At 45.5% G+C, this 13563-nt stretch overlaps 1 protein-coding gene and 1 long non-coding RNA gene across 2 annotated transcripts in view; one reads left to right on the plus strand and one right to left on the minus strand.

The window, feature by feature from the left end:
• Positions 1-13563, minus strand: part of LOC308578111 (putative helicase senataxin) — a gene marked incomplete at its 3' end in the record, with an annotated part of 172123 nt that overhangs the window by 143132 nt on the left and 15428 nt on the right. The window lies entirely within an intron of this gene.
• Positions 4224-5819, plus strand: LOC308578298. The gene is made up of 2 exons (XR_014003868.1): positions 4224-5181; positions 5224-5819. It is a non-coding gene; the product is annotated as an uncharacterized lncRNA (long non-coding RNA).

The raw sequence follows: 13563 nt of genomic DNA on the forward strand, positions 1-13563 counted from the left end.
TACTTAGTTGAACGCGATTTTATTTGCCTGGCATTTATCGTTATATAGCTGCTTTCAGCATTTGTTTTACTTGGGAGACGCAGTCACGCCCCCATTATTCTTCACCCTCCACTCCCCCCCCCACTCCCCTTCCCCTCGCATTGTCTTTTGATCACCGGCCAGGGTTGCTTTGTTTTCCCTTAAGCTCCGAATAGCTGGGCAATTAACAGCCTCCTGGTCTTACAGAAGGCAGCTTATGCTTTAGCTGCAGAACCAGTTCTCTTTTGTTGTTCTAGTGACACCTTTACTGCCACCCCCTTGCGTCCCCTTTGTCTCCGGGCGGGGCTGCTTTAACTGCAGTCGTCTCCGCCCATTGCTCACAGCAATTGAGTCACCTCAATATAATTGCTGATAGTATCAGCAGTTGTTGAAATTCAGTTTGCCAGATATATTGCAGATTAATTGAAGCAGGCCCCCTGGTGGAGGCAGGTTCCTTACTATCTGATATCTAGTGGTCAGCGGTGGCTCAATTTGCTAATTAATATCTGCAACATATTATTTACATCTAATTTAAAATATCAATCAGGTAATTTGATCAAGCCATTCGATTTGCACCAACATATTCAGTAATTGATTAGAGACTAATTTAAGAGGCTTGAGATTTTACTAACTGGGGATTACATTAATTTTATATTATTTTAACTGATTTGAGATGCTTGAATAAAGTCTGAATTTGACCAGTTTATTGGACACAATAGGGTGCTAATTAACCAGTAGCAATAGCTAGTGTAAATTGATAGCGGCTTTATAGTAACTTTAATTAAATTGTAATAATTTATTGAGAATTAGTGAATCAATGATTAGCAATATATTTACTGATTAAATAAATAAATAAAATAATAATGATAATTTAAAATAATAATAATAATAATAATAATAATAATAATAATAATAATAATAAACAAAAATAAATAAATAAAATTAATAATAATACCTACCAGGCAGGATACATTGTCGCTTAAAGACAGGCAGTTCGTGGTACATTGTTAATTCAGGTACCTGGCGGATGGCCAATCAAGGATACATTGTCTTTGGCAGCATTTTCCTTCTGCTGGGGCCTCCAGCATAACCTTATGTTTTTCAAACTGTTAGTTAAAGGGACATTTCCATTTGATTGCAGTGTGGGGGCCGCCCATTGTTCCATCCCTATATGCTTGTGTGTTATTTAGCTGTGTCTATCTGCCTGACCCTTTGCTTGGTGGCAAATAAATAAATTTATAGGCAAATACAAACCAGTCAAGTGAAGAATAATTATTTCATATCATCATTAGTTATGGTAGACAATTAATAGCATCATCAATTAATTCTACTTACAGTGGTAATTATTTGAACAAATAATACTGGAATAGATTGTAATAAATAACAATAACAATAAATAATAGAATAATAACAAGAACAACAAATAAATAAATAAATAAAAATGAATAGATAAATAACAGAATAAAATACTACTAATAATAAATAAAATAAGTGGATGTAATTTATTTATTTAATTTTTTGAAAATTATTATAAATAATGATAAATATACATTAATAATAATAACAGAGAATAAGTGGAATGATGTCACATACCAAGATTAAATTGATTAATTAATTAAACAAATCCATAGATAAATATATAAACAAATAACATAATAAATAAATAAAATTCATTAATAATAAATAATTTACATATATTTCAGAACCCTCAGTTGGTTAGAGCGTGGTGACAATAACGCCAAGGTTGCAGGTTTGATCCCTGTACGGAACAATTATATATTCCTGCTTTGCAAGGGGTTGGACTAAATGACCCTCGGGGTCCCACACAATCCTAGAGAGCCTGGATAGCTCAACTGGTTAGAGCATGGGGCCGATAATGCTAAGGTTGCTGGTTTGATCTCCGTATGGGACCCCGGTATATCCTGCATTGCAGGGGATTGAATGAGATATTATAATATGAAGTAGGAAGCATCTTATTTTAAGAAAAATTAAAAAAAGGAATAAATAATAATAATAATAAATATTAATATATAGAGAGAGAGTAATAAATAGCACACGCAAGCACATACTAATGGGATAAACAATTAAACATTTAACTGAATGCTTGAGAATCATTGTTTATTTTAAGTAAAGCAATCATTAATTAGTATATTTGTTTCAGAATCAATAACACGTCCCTGTACAACCGCTTGTAAGTGGTGGCACGTGTTTGTGGCAGTAGCTTTAGCATGTTATCCTTGGCGCCTAAGAGGAAGCGCTCTGCAACGGAATCAACTCACACCTCAGGCTGCATGGGTGCCAATAGCCGTAATTCATCGGGGGTGCCACATGGACGGGATAATAACCCCAAACATATTTCACACTGCCTAAATGCATTTAGATCGTTCATTGATGATTATGAGCAGCGTTTTTTTCGATCAATCCCCTATAATGAATAATTATTTCATATCATCGCCAGTTACGGTAGACAATTGATAGTATCAGTAATTAATTCTACTTACAGTGGTAATTGATTGAACAAATAATACTGGATTAGATTTTAATAAATAACAACAATAATAAATAATAATAACAATAAATAGATAAATAAATAAATAACAGATAAATAATAATAGAATGATAACAACAACAATAAGGGGGTATAGCTCAGTGTTAGAGCATTTGACTGCACATCAAGAGGTCCCTGGTTCATATCCGGGTGCCCCCCCCCCACCAGCTCCCTCCTCTCCGCATTCTTCGAATGAATTCTTCGATCGGGCACTAAGACTTATCCGGAATTTTGGTTACGAGGCACTCTTGGCAAAATGTGACATAGTCAGCCTTCTGTCTATTGCCAGTTCATCCCAATGACTCTCATTTGCTGGGATTCAAATTTCAAGGGAAATATTACATTGTCAAGGCTATGCCGATTGGTTGTTCTGCAGCCGGCTCGGCCTATGAGACATTTAGCACTTGTGGGGACTGGGCCTTGCACTACAGAACCAACTCACCTGGGGCGACACGTTACCTCGGTGACTTTCTACTCATTGGGAAACCCAATACTGGCGAATGTGCCTCCCTTCTGGAGGCCTTCTCAGCTTTGGCCCAGGAGCTGGGAGTTCCCCTCACAGCAGATAAGGCGGACCCTCAACGCATCTTACTTGCCTGGGTATAGAGCTTGACACAGCAGCTCAATCCGCCCACCTGCCAGTGGGGAAAATAGTTGCCCTTAACGAAACTATTCGTCAAACCCTTCCTGAAATAATAATAATAATAATAATAATAATAATAATAATAATAATAAAGTCGCTCTTAGACAGGCCCAGTCCTTGCTAGATCATTTCAACTTCGCATGTAGAGTAGTTTCACCAGGCCGCCCATTTCGCTCCCGCTTAGCCAGGTTGTCAGCGGGCCTCAAGCACCCGCACCATAGAGTAAGACTTATCAAGTCGGTCAAGGCGGATTTTGAGATGGGGATCAGATTTCTGGAACACTACAACGGAGTCTCCCTATGGCTGGAAATCCTTAATTTGGCCCCTGATTTCCAGGTCCACTCCAATGCACGTGCCCGCCTAGCCAGGCTGTCAGTGGTCTTAGACACCCGCACAACAGGGTCCGCCTCCCCAGGTCGGTCAAGGCAGATCTGGAGGTGTGGACGACTTGTCTGGAGATCTACAATGGGGTATCTCTATGGCAGGATGTCTTGAATCTGTCATCAGACTTCCAGGTCCAATTGGACGCGGCTGCGTCCTTAGGCTTTGGCTTGTACTTCAAGGGGCGCTGGTGTGCACTACGATGGCCAACAGCATGGCAAGGTCAGGCCATCACGTGGGATCTCACCTCTCTTGAGTTCTTTCCAATAGTGGTGGCCGTTCACATCTGGACGGAAGATTTTTGAGATCTCCGCATGTGCTTCAGGACCGACAACCTGCCGGTCAGGAACATTCTACCCAGGCAGTCATCTCGGTCTGAGAGGATCTCCTCCCTTCTGCGGGCGTTCGTCCTCCGGTGCCTTGAGTACAACTTAATATTTTCAGCCAAATTCGTACCCAGAGCCAATAATGACATTGCCGATGCCTTGTCTCGATTTCAGATACCTCGCTTCCGGTTGCTTGCACCTGGAGCACAACTGTTGCTCGAACCCTTTCCGGAGCACCTGTGGAATGTGGGAGACGCAAAGTGATACAGGGAGTATGGAGCCATTGAGGGTTGGGGCAGGTTACAACCTCACAGGGCCGAGGGCCGTAAGCCGATTTCTTACGGGTTATCACAGATACGCATAAAACTCAGGTCAATTTGCTGGTCCAGGTTCAAAGCACGTCTCTTTTCCGCAGCATACGCTATCGCCTTTTTTGCGCGCTTAGAGTTGGTGAGGTGGTGTTTGAAGTTAGTGCACGAGGTTCAACACGCGGCCTCCGGTGCAAGGACATGCAGTTGTCCGATTCTAACGTGACAGTTGATATACGTCAGTCCAAGACTGATCAGGCTGGTAAGGGTGTCCTAGTTAAGCTCGCGGCGTCGGCACAGCAGGGCCCATGCCCGGTAGAGGACACTAGGCGGTACCTCTACCTCAGACCGCCCGGCCCGGGTCCGTTTCTGGTCCATGAAGATGGGTCACCCTTGTTGAGGCACCAATTCACCAGAGTACTTCGCAAGGCTATTGAGGCTTGTGGTCTATCCTCCCAGGAGTACGCTGCCCACTCATTTAGGATTGGCGCCGCAACCACGGCCGTGCACCTGGGGCTACCGGCGGACAGGATCAAAGAAATGGGCCGGTGGAAATCCAATGCTTATAAGTCTAATATGTGACCTGCAGCTTTACCCTACTGATCTGCCTTTTCTTTTCTGTCTTTTACCCCCAGCTATGCTCAGGAGAAGCGTGTGGATTTGCGGCCACAGCATAGTTCATGGGGCCCGCGTACGAGCGGTGAGCTGCGGCCTTGCATATAATCTTGGTCTTCCACATGGTGTTCGAGTTTCCTGGCTTTCGAGAAGAGGCATGTGTTGGGAGGAGCTTATGCCATTGCTGTGGGAGAAAGTAGCCAAGTTCGGCCCTCCCGACATCCTTGTAATTCATTTGGGGGAGAATGACCTCGCTAACAGAAGGAGTGTGGACTTGTTGTGGAGCATAAAAAGAGACTTGAATGCATTTGCAGCCTTGTGTCCCAGAACAAAGGTGTTCTGGTCCTCCTTCTTGAAACGAACTATTCGGCGCGGTGCGCAAAGGTCCTCCTTCTTGAAACGAACTGTTTGGCGCAGTGCGCAAAGCTGTATGGCCATTGAAAGAACCAGGAAACTCGTAATTCGGGCGGTAGCCCGTTGAGTGCGCTCTATGTATGGCCGAGTCATTTATCATGACCGTATCCGGATCGGCGACCAAGCTTTATACCGGAATGACGGCGTCCACCTATCGGATCTGGGGAACGACATTTGGTTAGCTAGTGTCAGCAAAAGCATCTGGGATTGGTTGCAGCTTTGAAGGTATTGGCGGCGAGCCTTTAGCTCGGGTGGCGGTTAGGCATTGGAATAATGTGTTGTGGTGTGTCGAAGTGCTAGGTGTGGCCATCGCCTATGCCTTCAATTTATAGGGGTATTCCGGTAAAGGAATCTGCCGGTCGTGTATTCCGTCCGAAGCCTGCTTGGCGGGAGGCCATGGCACGACCCGCAGTGACATCAGGGGTGAGCCTATAGTTGGATTAGCATCAACAGGTGATGAACCCCTGGTGAATAAACCCACTTGTTTTGCGATCCAATGCCTAAGCCAATACCTTTTCATTGCTGTAATCAATAAAGTTGTGGCCTTTTCTAGCCCATTAACCTTATATCACGTGTCCCTGTGTCTTCATTTTACTTCGCGGGGGTCGGGTCCTCGAACCACAACTTCACAATGTCTCTGCAAGTATTAACTTGGAATATTAGAGGTTTGAATTCCCCAGACAAGAGGAAATTTTTTTTTCATTTGTTGAGAAAGGAAAAATTGGACTTGATATGTTTACAAGAAACCCATGTGACCAGAACACATAGAAAAGTGCTAATTAACAAAATATTAGGACAAGAATTCATCTCATCAGACAAAGTTAAAAAGAGAGGAGTGGTGATTTATGCAAAGGAAAGTCTATCACCTAAATTTGTATTTAAAGACGATCAAGGAAGATATGTAGCTATTGAAATACAATTTCAAGGTGAGAAATTTTTGATAATAGGGATATATGCACCAAATGAGGGGAAATCAGAATTTTACAAGAAATTGCATGAGACATTGTTGGACTATATGGACTTAAACATTATTATGCTTGGAGATATGAATGGAGTGGTATCGACAAATATGGATAAGTCCATAGGCGCCGACTCCATGGGGCTTGAGGGGGCCCGAGCCCCCTCAAAAATTCGTTTGGGGGGGCTCAGCCCCCCCAATAATCTCGGGCGGCGGTGGGCGCGTCCGCGGCTTTTATAGGGCGCCCGGCGCGCACCAGCTCGATAACGGGCACCGGTGCAGCCGGGGGCGCCGGGCCGGGGGAGGGGGGCGGCCGGCCTGTCTCCTTGGCAACCCCATTGAGCAGCGCCGGCTCCCCCGGGAGGGCCATCCCCCCGCGCCGCCGATCGCCAACACCGCCGACGCTGTGGCTGCCCGAGCCCGAGCCTGAGCCTGAGCCCGAGCCGAAGCCCGAGCCTGAGCCGAAGCCCGAACCCGAGCCCGTCAGTCAGTCAGTCAGTCAGTCAGGAAGGAGAAATGGGGAGGGAGACGAGGGAGGAAAATTGCGCGCAGAGTGAAGAAAGGAGAAGGGCGAACGAGACGAGCTTCCAACCCCAAAAAGGGCTGGAAGACTGGGAGGATGCAGGATCGGGAAAGAAAGCGACGCCTTCCCCGCCCGCGACGTCGCCCGCTTGTCATTGGCAGCGCAGCGGGCGCCCAGAGGGGCTGGGCACCGGCGCAGGGCCGCTCCACAGCAGCGGAGGACAGCTGCGCGGCTAGCAAGGTGCGCCGCGTAGAGCACGGCCCTTGTGTGGCCCGGTGGCCAGGCAAGCTCGGGCGGGGACCCCCATGCGAATCTAAGACGGGAGAAGAGGGCAGAGCAAAGGGGGTCCCTTCCCCAACCTCCGGCTCTGAGACTTCCCTGCGCCCCAGAAAAGCGAAAGGATTTTCTCTTCTTCTTTTTTTATAAATATTTTATTAAGTTTTCAAATACAAAGTTAGAAACATACACTGAAGAAAAAAGTAAAAGAACAAGAAAAAGAAAAAAAGAAAAAGAAGAAAAGAAAACCAACCATTCAACACATTTTTTATATAACTAACTGGACTTCCTCGCATCTCCCTTACCCTGCATTCTTTATAATAAAGATATCAGCAAATTATTACCTTGTTTCGTACCTTATTTTGTACTTTTCAAATACTATACCTCTAAATTTAACATACTTTTCATCAGTTACTTATATCTTAAATTAAACATAGTATTACCTTAGATTTTGACCTTTTCTTACTTAAAATATAATTTCCTGTTTCCCAAATCTAATTGCTGAAGCTATAGTTTCCGAATCGTGTAAATTTTTAACATTCATACAACTTATACTGTTTTTGTAAATAGTCCTTAAATTTTTTCCAGTCCTCTTCCGTTGTTTCTTCTCCCAAATCTCGGATTCTGCCAGTCATTTCAGCCAGTTCCATGTAGTCCATCAATTGCGTCTGCCACTCTTTCAGTGTGGGCAAATCTTGTGTCTTCCAATATTTTGCGATAAGTATTCTTGCTGCTGTAGTTGCATACATAAAGAAAGTTCTATCCTTCTTTAACACTTTCTGGCCAACAATGCCCAAGAGGAAGGCCTCTGGTTTCTTGGGAAAGGTATACTTAAATACCTTTTTTAACTCATTATAGATCATTTCCCAGAAGGCCTTCACTTTTGGAAAAGTCCACCAGAGGTGAAAGAATGTCCCTTCAGCCTCCTTACATTTCCAACATTTATTATCAGACAGGTGATATATTTTTGCAAGCTTGACTGGGGTCATGTACCACCTATAAATCATTTTCATAATATTTTCCTTCAAGGCATTACATGCCGTGAATTTCATTCCGGTGGTCCATAACCTTTCCCAGTCCTCAAACATGATGTTATACCCAATATCCTGAGCCCATTTTATCATGGCTGATTTGACTGTCTCATCCTGAGTGATTTTCTCTTCAACCTGCCCTCCATCCTCTTGCAGAAAACTCTTTGCCTGCCCTGCCCGTATCTCGTTTTTGCTTTTTAATTCCACACACGCACCCTTCGGACTTCGTGGCAAGCGGGCGCGCGGGTGCGTTTCCTAAGAGAGTGAGGACCCCCGCCTCCTCCCCACCTGCTCCCTCGCCAGCCAGCCAGCCGCGCGCCCTAGCCGGAGAGCCCCGGCCGTCCCCGTCGCGCAATCGGCTGGATCTCCCTTCAGCAGGCCGTGCTCACAACTCGGCCCAGGGACCCCCAGCAGCGGATCTCCGGCTCAGCTGAAGAATCCGGCAACAAGCCCCCTCCTCCCCAATCGCTCCGCCGAAATACGCTCCAAAACCCCCCAGATAGGCCGCCGGCCGCCAAGTCTAGTGGCGCCCTGAGCGAGGGTCTCTCCCCAACACCGCCACCTCGAACTGCGTTCTCCCGGCTACCCGAGCGAACCAGCGGCAGGACCCCGGTATGGGCCCCCCCAATATTTTTTATAAGTCGGCACCCCTGGATAAGTCAGAAAGACAAGTGGTGACAAAAGACGGAAGACTACCGAAAACCTTTTTTGAAATGACAGACAATATGGACTTAATTGACATTTGGAGAACTAAGAACCCCCTAGAAAAAGAAGGGACTTTCTTTTCTGAAGCCCAAAAGACCTGGACAAGGATTGACCAAATCTGGATAACCAGAGGAATGGCTCCCAAGATTCGCAAAACGGAAATCTGCCCAAAAACATGCTCCGACCATAACCCTGTAAAGATGGAAGTGAAACCAACAGTGACTGGATCCTTCAGATGGAGGATGAATGACGCCTTGTTTAGAGATCCAGAAACTATTAAGAAGGCCCAAAAAACCATAAAAGACTATTTTGAGATAAATTTGAAGACTACAGTGGAAAAAAGAACAATCTGGGACGCAAGCAAAGCCGTGATGAGAGGGTTTTTGATACAACAAAATGCAATAAAGAGGAAAATCCAAAATGAAAAAAGGAGAAGATTTTGGAGAAAATAAGAGAAGGAGAGAAAAAACTTAAGAGTTAAACCAAAATCCCAAGAGATCTTGAGAGAAATTAAGTTATATCAAGTACAATACGTGAAATTGATAAATCAGGACATTGAATGGAAAGTTAAACAGATGAGACAAACACCTGCCCCAGCCACCCCGCTTCGGAACGCTGCTCCGAAGCGGGGTGGGGGGGCGGGAGCACCTGCCCCAGCTGCCGGGCTTCGTAGTGCTGCTGCAAGCCGGGCGGGGGGTGGGAACACCTGCCCCAGCCACCCCGCTTCGGAACGCTGCTCCGAAGCGGGGTGGGGGGGCGGGAGCACCTGCCCCAGCCACCGGGCTTCGTAGCGCTGCTGCGAAGCCGGGCGGGGGGGTGGGAACACCTGCCCCAGCCACCCCGCTTCGGAACGCTGCTCCGAAGCGGGGTGGGGGGGCGGGAGCACCTGCCCCAGCCGCCGGGCTTCGTAGCACTGCTGCGAAGCCGGGCGGGGGGGTGGGAACACCTGCCCCAGCCACCCCGCTTCGGAACGCTGCTCCGAAGCGGGGTGGGGGGGCGGGAGCACCTGCCCCAGCCGCCGGGCTTCGTAGCGCTGCTGCGAAGCCAGGCGGGGGGTGGGAACACCATTTTTTTTGTCCAAATTATACACCTCTCTTATTTGAAAATAATGTAACCAGTCTCGCACCTTCTCTTTAAGCTTGTCATAACTCTGCAATTTCAATTTATCACCTTCCTGTTCTAAAATTTCCCAGTATTTTGGCCATTTGGCTTCCATGTTGAGTTTTTTCAAGGCTTTCGCCTCCATAGGTGATAGCCACCTTGGAGTTTTACTCTCCAAAAAGTCTTTATACCTTATACAGACATTAAACAATGCTTTTCTGACAATATGGTTTTTAAATGCCTTATGTGCTTTTATCTTGCCGTACCATAGATATGCATGCCACCCAAATACATTGTCATACCCTTCAAGATCCAAAACATCAGTATTCTCAAGAAGCAGCCATTCCTTCAGCCAGCAAAAAGCTGCTGACTCATAATAAAGTTTTAAGTCTGGCAGGTCAAACCCCCCTCTATCTTTAGCATCAGTAAGAATTTTAAGTTTTATTCTGGGCTTTTTGCCCTGCCAGACAAATCTAGATATATCTCTTTGCCACTTCTTGAAACAGTCCATCTCGTCAATAGTTTGCAATGATTGGAATAAAAATAACATCCTCAGCAATACATTCATCTTAATAACAGCAATTCGACCCAGCAAGGAAAGCTTCAGGTTCGTCCAAATTTCTAAATCTTTTTTCACCTCTGACCAGCATTTCTCATAGTTATCTTTAAATAGATTTACATTCTTAGATGTCATGTTCACCCCCAGGTATTTTACCTTCTTTACTAATGTTAGATCTGTTTCATTCTGAAACCTCTCTCTTTCTATCGGTGTCAAGTTTTTCTCCAGAACCTTAGTTTTTAATTTGTTCAATTTTAAACCTGCCATTTGGCCAAATTCCTGGATTACTTCTAAGGCCCTCTTGGTACTAGGTATCGGCTCCTGTAGTGTCATAACAAGATCATCTGCAAAAGCTTTAAGTTTGTATTGTTTAGCTCTGACCTGAATACCCTGAATCAAATGGTCCCTTCTAATCATGTTTAGGAGAACCTTCAGGACAGAAATAAAATTTCTGAATGTTGAGGACATTGAAATGAACCGCAGGGGTTCTAGCAACAAGCTAAAATGTATGATTTGGATAAATAATAGATAAACTAATGGGACATGAATTTGCTGAACTAATTTTTAAAAGGGATACAAGAACAGGAGATGTGAGGAAGTCAGGAAAACAAGTTAACTAAAGATGAGAAACTAAGAAAAAGGGAATTTTTGTTTTTTTCTGTATATGTGTTTTCTTTTTCTTTCTTTTCTGTGTTCAATGTTTGTATTACTGTATTTTGTAATTTTGTATTCTTTCTGTTTTTGTACTGAAGGAAAGGGTTTCCCAAACCCAAAACTGACTGTACAGGCATTTCTAAACTGCACCAAAATCCCCATTTCTCCTTAGCTAAAATGCATAAACTTTAGCCGTTGAGCAAATGCAAAACAAGAACACATTTCTCTTCCTTATCAGTTTGACGGCAAGACTGGCCTTGACTTTACCAGTAGAACAGACACAGACATATCTTATGTTCTGACCACAAATGACGGAGAGACCCAAGTCTGGGACTAATGCCAGAGCATGTTCTCGGAAGTAGTGACCTCTTGCTCCAAGATAGGAATAGGAACTGTCCCGGAGCAACGCAGACCCAATCAGTGAACTCCAATAAGGCTACAGTACTTTTTTTTGAATTTTCTTATTGTTAAAACCCAATAAAATATTTATAAAAAACCAAAACAAAACGACCTTGACAGATTAGAGAACTGGGCAAAAACAAACAAGATGAACTTTAACAGGGAGAAATGTAAAGTATTACACTTGGGCAAAAAAGATGAGAGGCACAAATACAAGATGGGTGACACCTGGCTTGAGAGCAGTACATGTGAAAAGGATCTAGGAGTCTTGGTTGACCACAAACTTGACATGAGCCAACAGTGTGACGCGGCAGCTAAAAAAGCCAATGCAATTCTGGGATGCATCAATAGGAGTATAGCATCTAGATCAAGGGAAGTAATAGTGCCACTGTATTCTGCTCTGGTCAGACCTCACCTGGAGTACTGTGTCCAGTTCTGGGCACCACAATTCAAGGAGGACACCGACAAACTGGAACGTGTCCAGAGGAGGGCAACCAAAATGGTCAAAGGCCTGGAAACGATGCCTTATGAGGAACGGCTAAGGGAGCTGGGCATGTTTAGCCTGGAGAAGAGGAGGTTAAGGGGTGATATGATAGCCATGCTCAAATATATAAAAGGATGTCACACAGAGGAGGAAGAAAGGTTGCTTTCTGCTGCTCCAGAGAAGCGGACACGGAGCAATGGATCCAAACTACAAGAAAGAAGATTCCACCTAAACATAGTAAGAGCTGTTCGACAGTGGAATTTGCTGCCAAGGAGTGTGGTGGAGTCTCCTTCTTTGGAGGTCTTTAAGCAGAGGCTTGACAACCGTATGTCAGGAGTGCTCTGATGGTGTTTCCTGCTTGGCAGGGGGTTGGACTCGATGGCCCTTGTGGTCTCTTCCAACTCTATGATTCTAACTGCCTCTCTTATTTTTTGGTATGCATTCTGTTGGATCATATATCCCCTTCATGACCACTGTGCCTGTGTCCCACACCACATTTGCATCTACGTCTTTGTTGAGATTAAGTTCAAATTGTTATCTTAGAATCGCCTTCCCTTTGGTTACTACTTCTGAATTATTTAATACAGCCTCATTTATTCACCATCTGTAACTGTGAGGGTTTGATTAGCTGCTTGTGCGTGAAAACGTGCTCCCTCAGAGTTTGTGCGCCCCCACAAACCTCCGTGTGTGACGGAGCTCCTCAGACATGTCTGCTCTAGTCACTAGTAGAGTCCGACAGTGGCTGTCTGCGGAAGCGTTTCCAGCAAAGAAGTTCCTTAACGGAAACGCGTCTCCTGGACTCACGGCGTGACAGTTTCCTGCGAGGTATGGGTCTCCCTATGGGAGACTCCGATACCTCCCCACTGTTCTCGCTGGAAGCCTCCCTGAGCCCTCCCTCCTGCTCGCATTCCCTCAGAGACCCACTCCTCCCCCTGCTGGTCCCTGCTTCAGCAGTTGAGTCTCTTTCATCCTGCCTGAGTCCCTCCACCACCTGATGCTCTGATGGCAGTTCCCTGACATCCACCTCCCCTCCAGGGCCCCCCTCACCCCCTCCCAATTCCTCCCCCCTGGGAGGTGAAGGGCTAAAACCCCGAAACGAATCTTCCTCATCTTCTGACGTCTCGAACAATTCTCTCCATCGATCGTCGTCCTGGCCAGCTGAATCCTCCTCCTCTTCAGAATCTGGGAACCCCTCCAACTCCTCTTCCTCGTCGGTGGTGGCAAAGTATTCCCTTCGGAACCTCGCTACAGGCTGAGGTTTACGTGGGAACCTCTGATGAAAAGTCTCTATTAAAACCTCGTCATTGACATCCTCTGCCCTAACCCAGGTGTTTTCCGACTCCGGTTCCCCTTCCCACATTACCAAATACTCTACTTGATCTCCCTTCCACCTGGAATCGAGGATCTCCGCTACATGGTAGCTGTGTTCCTTCTCCTCCATTGCTGGTCCCCTAGTGACCCTCCCCTCACTGTCTCCTCTATACGGTGACAGCAACGACCTGTGAAAAACTGGGTGCAGCTTCATGTGGTTCGGTAACCGGAGCCTGAAAGCCACTGGATTGACCTGCTGTATGACTTCAAACGGACCCAGCCTTTTGGGTCTTAATTTCTTACAACCTC

Source organism: Podarcis bocagei, assembly GCF_964188305.1.
Source record: "Podarcis bocagei genome assembly, chromosome: W".
Taxonomy (NCBI): Eukaryota; Metazoa; Chordata; class Lepidosauria; order Squamata; family Lacertidae; genus Podarcis; species Podarcis bocagei.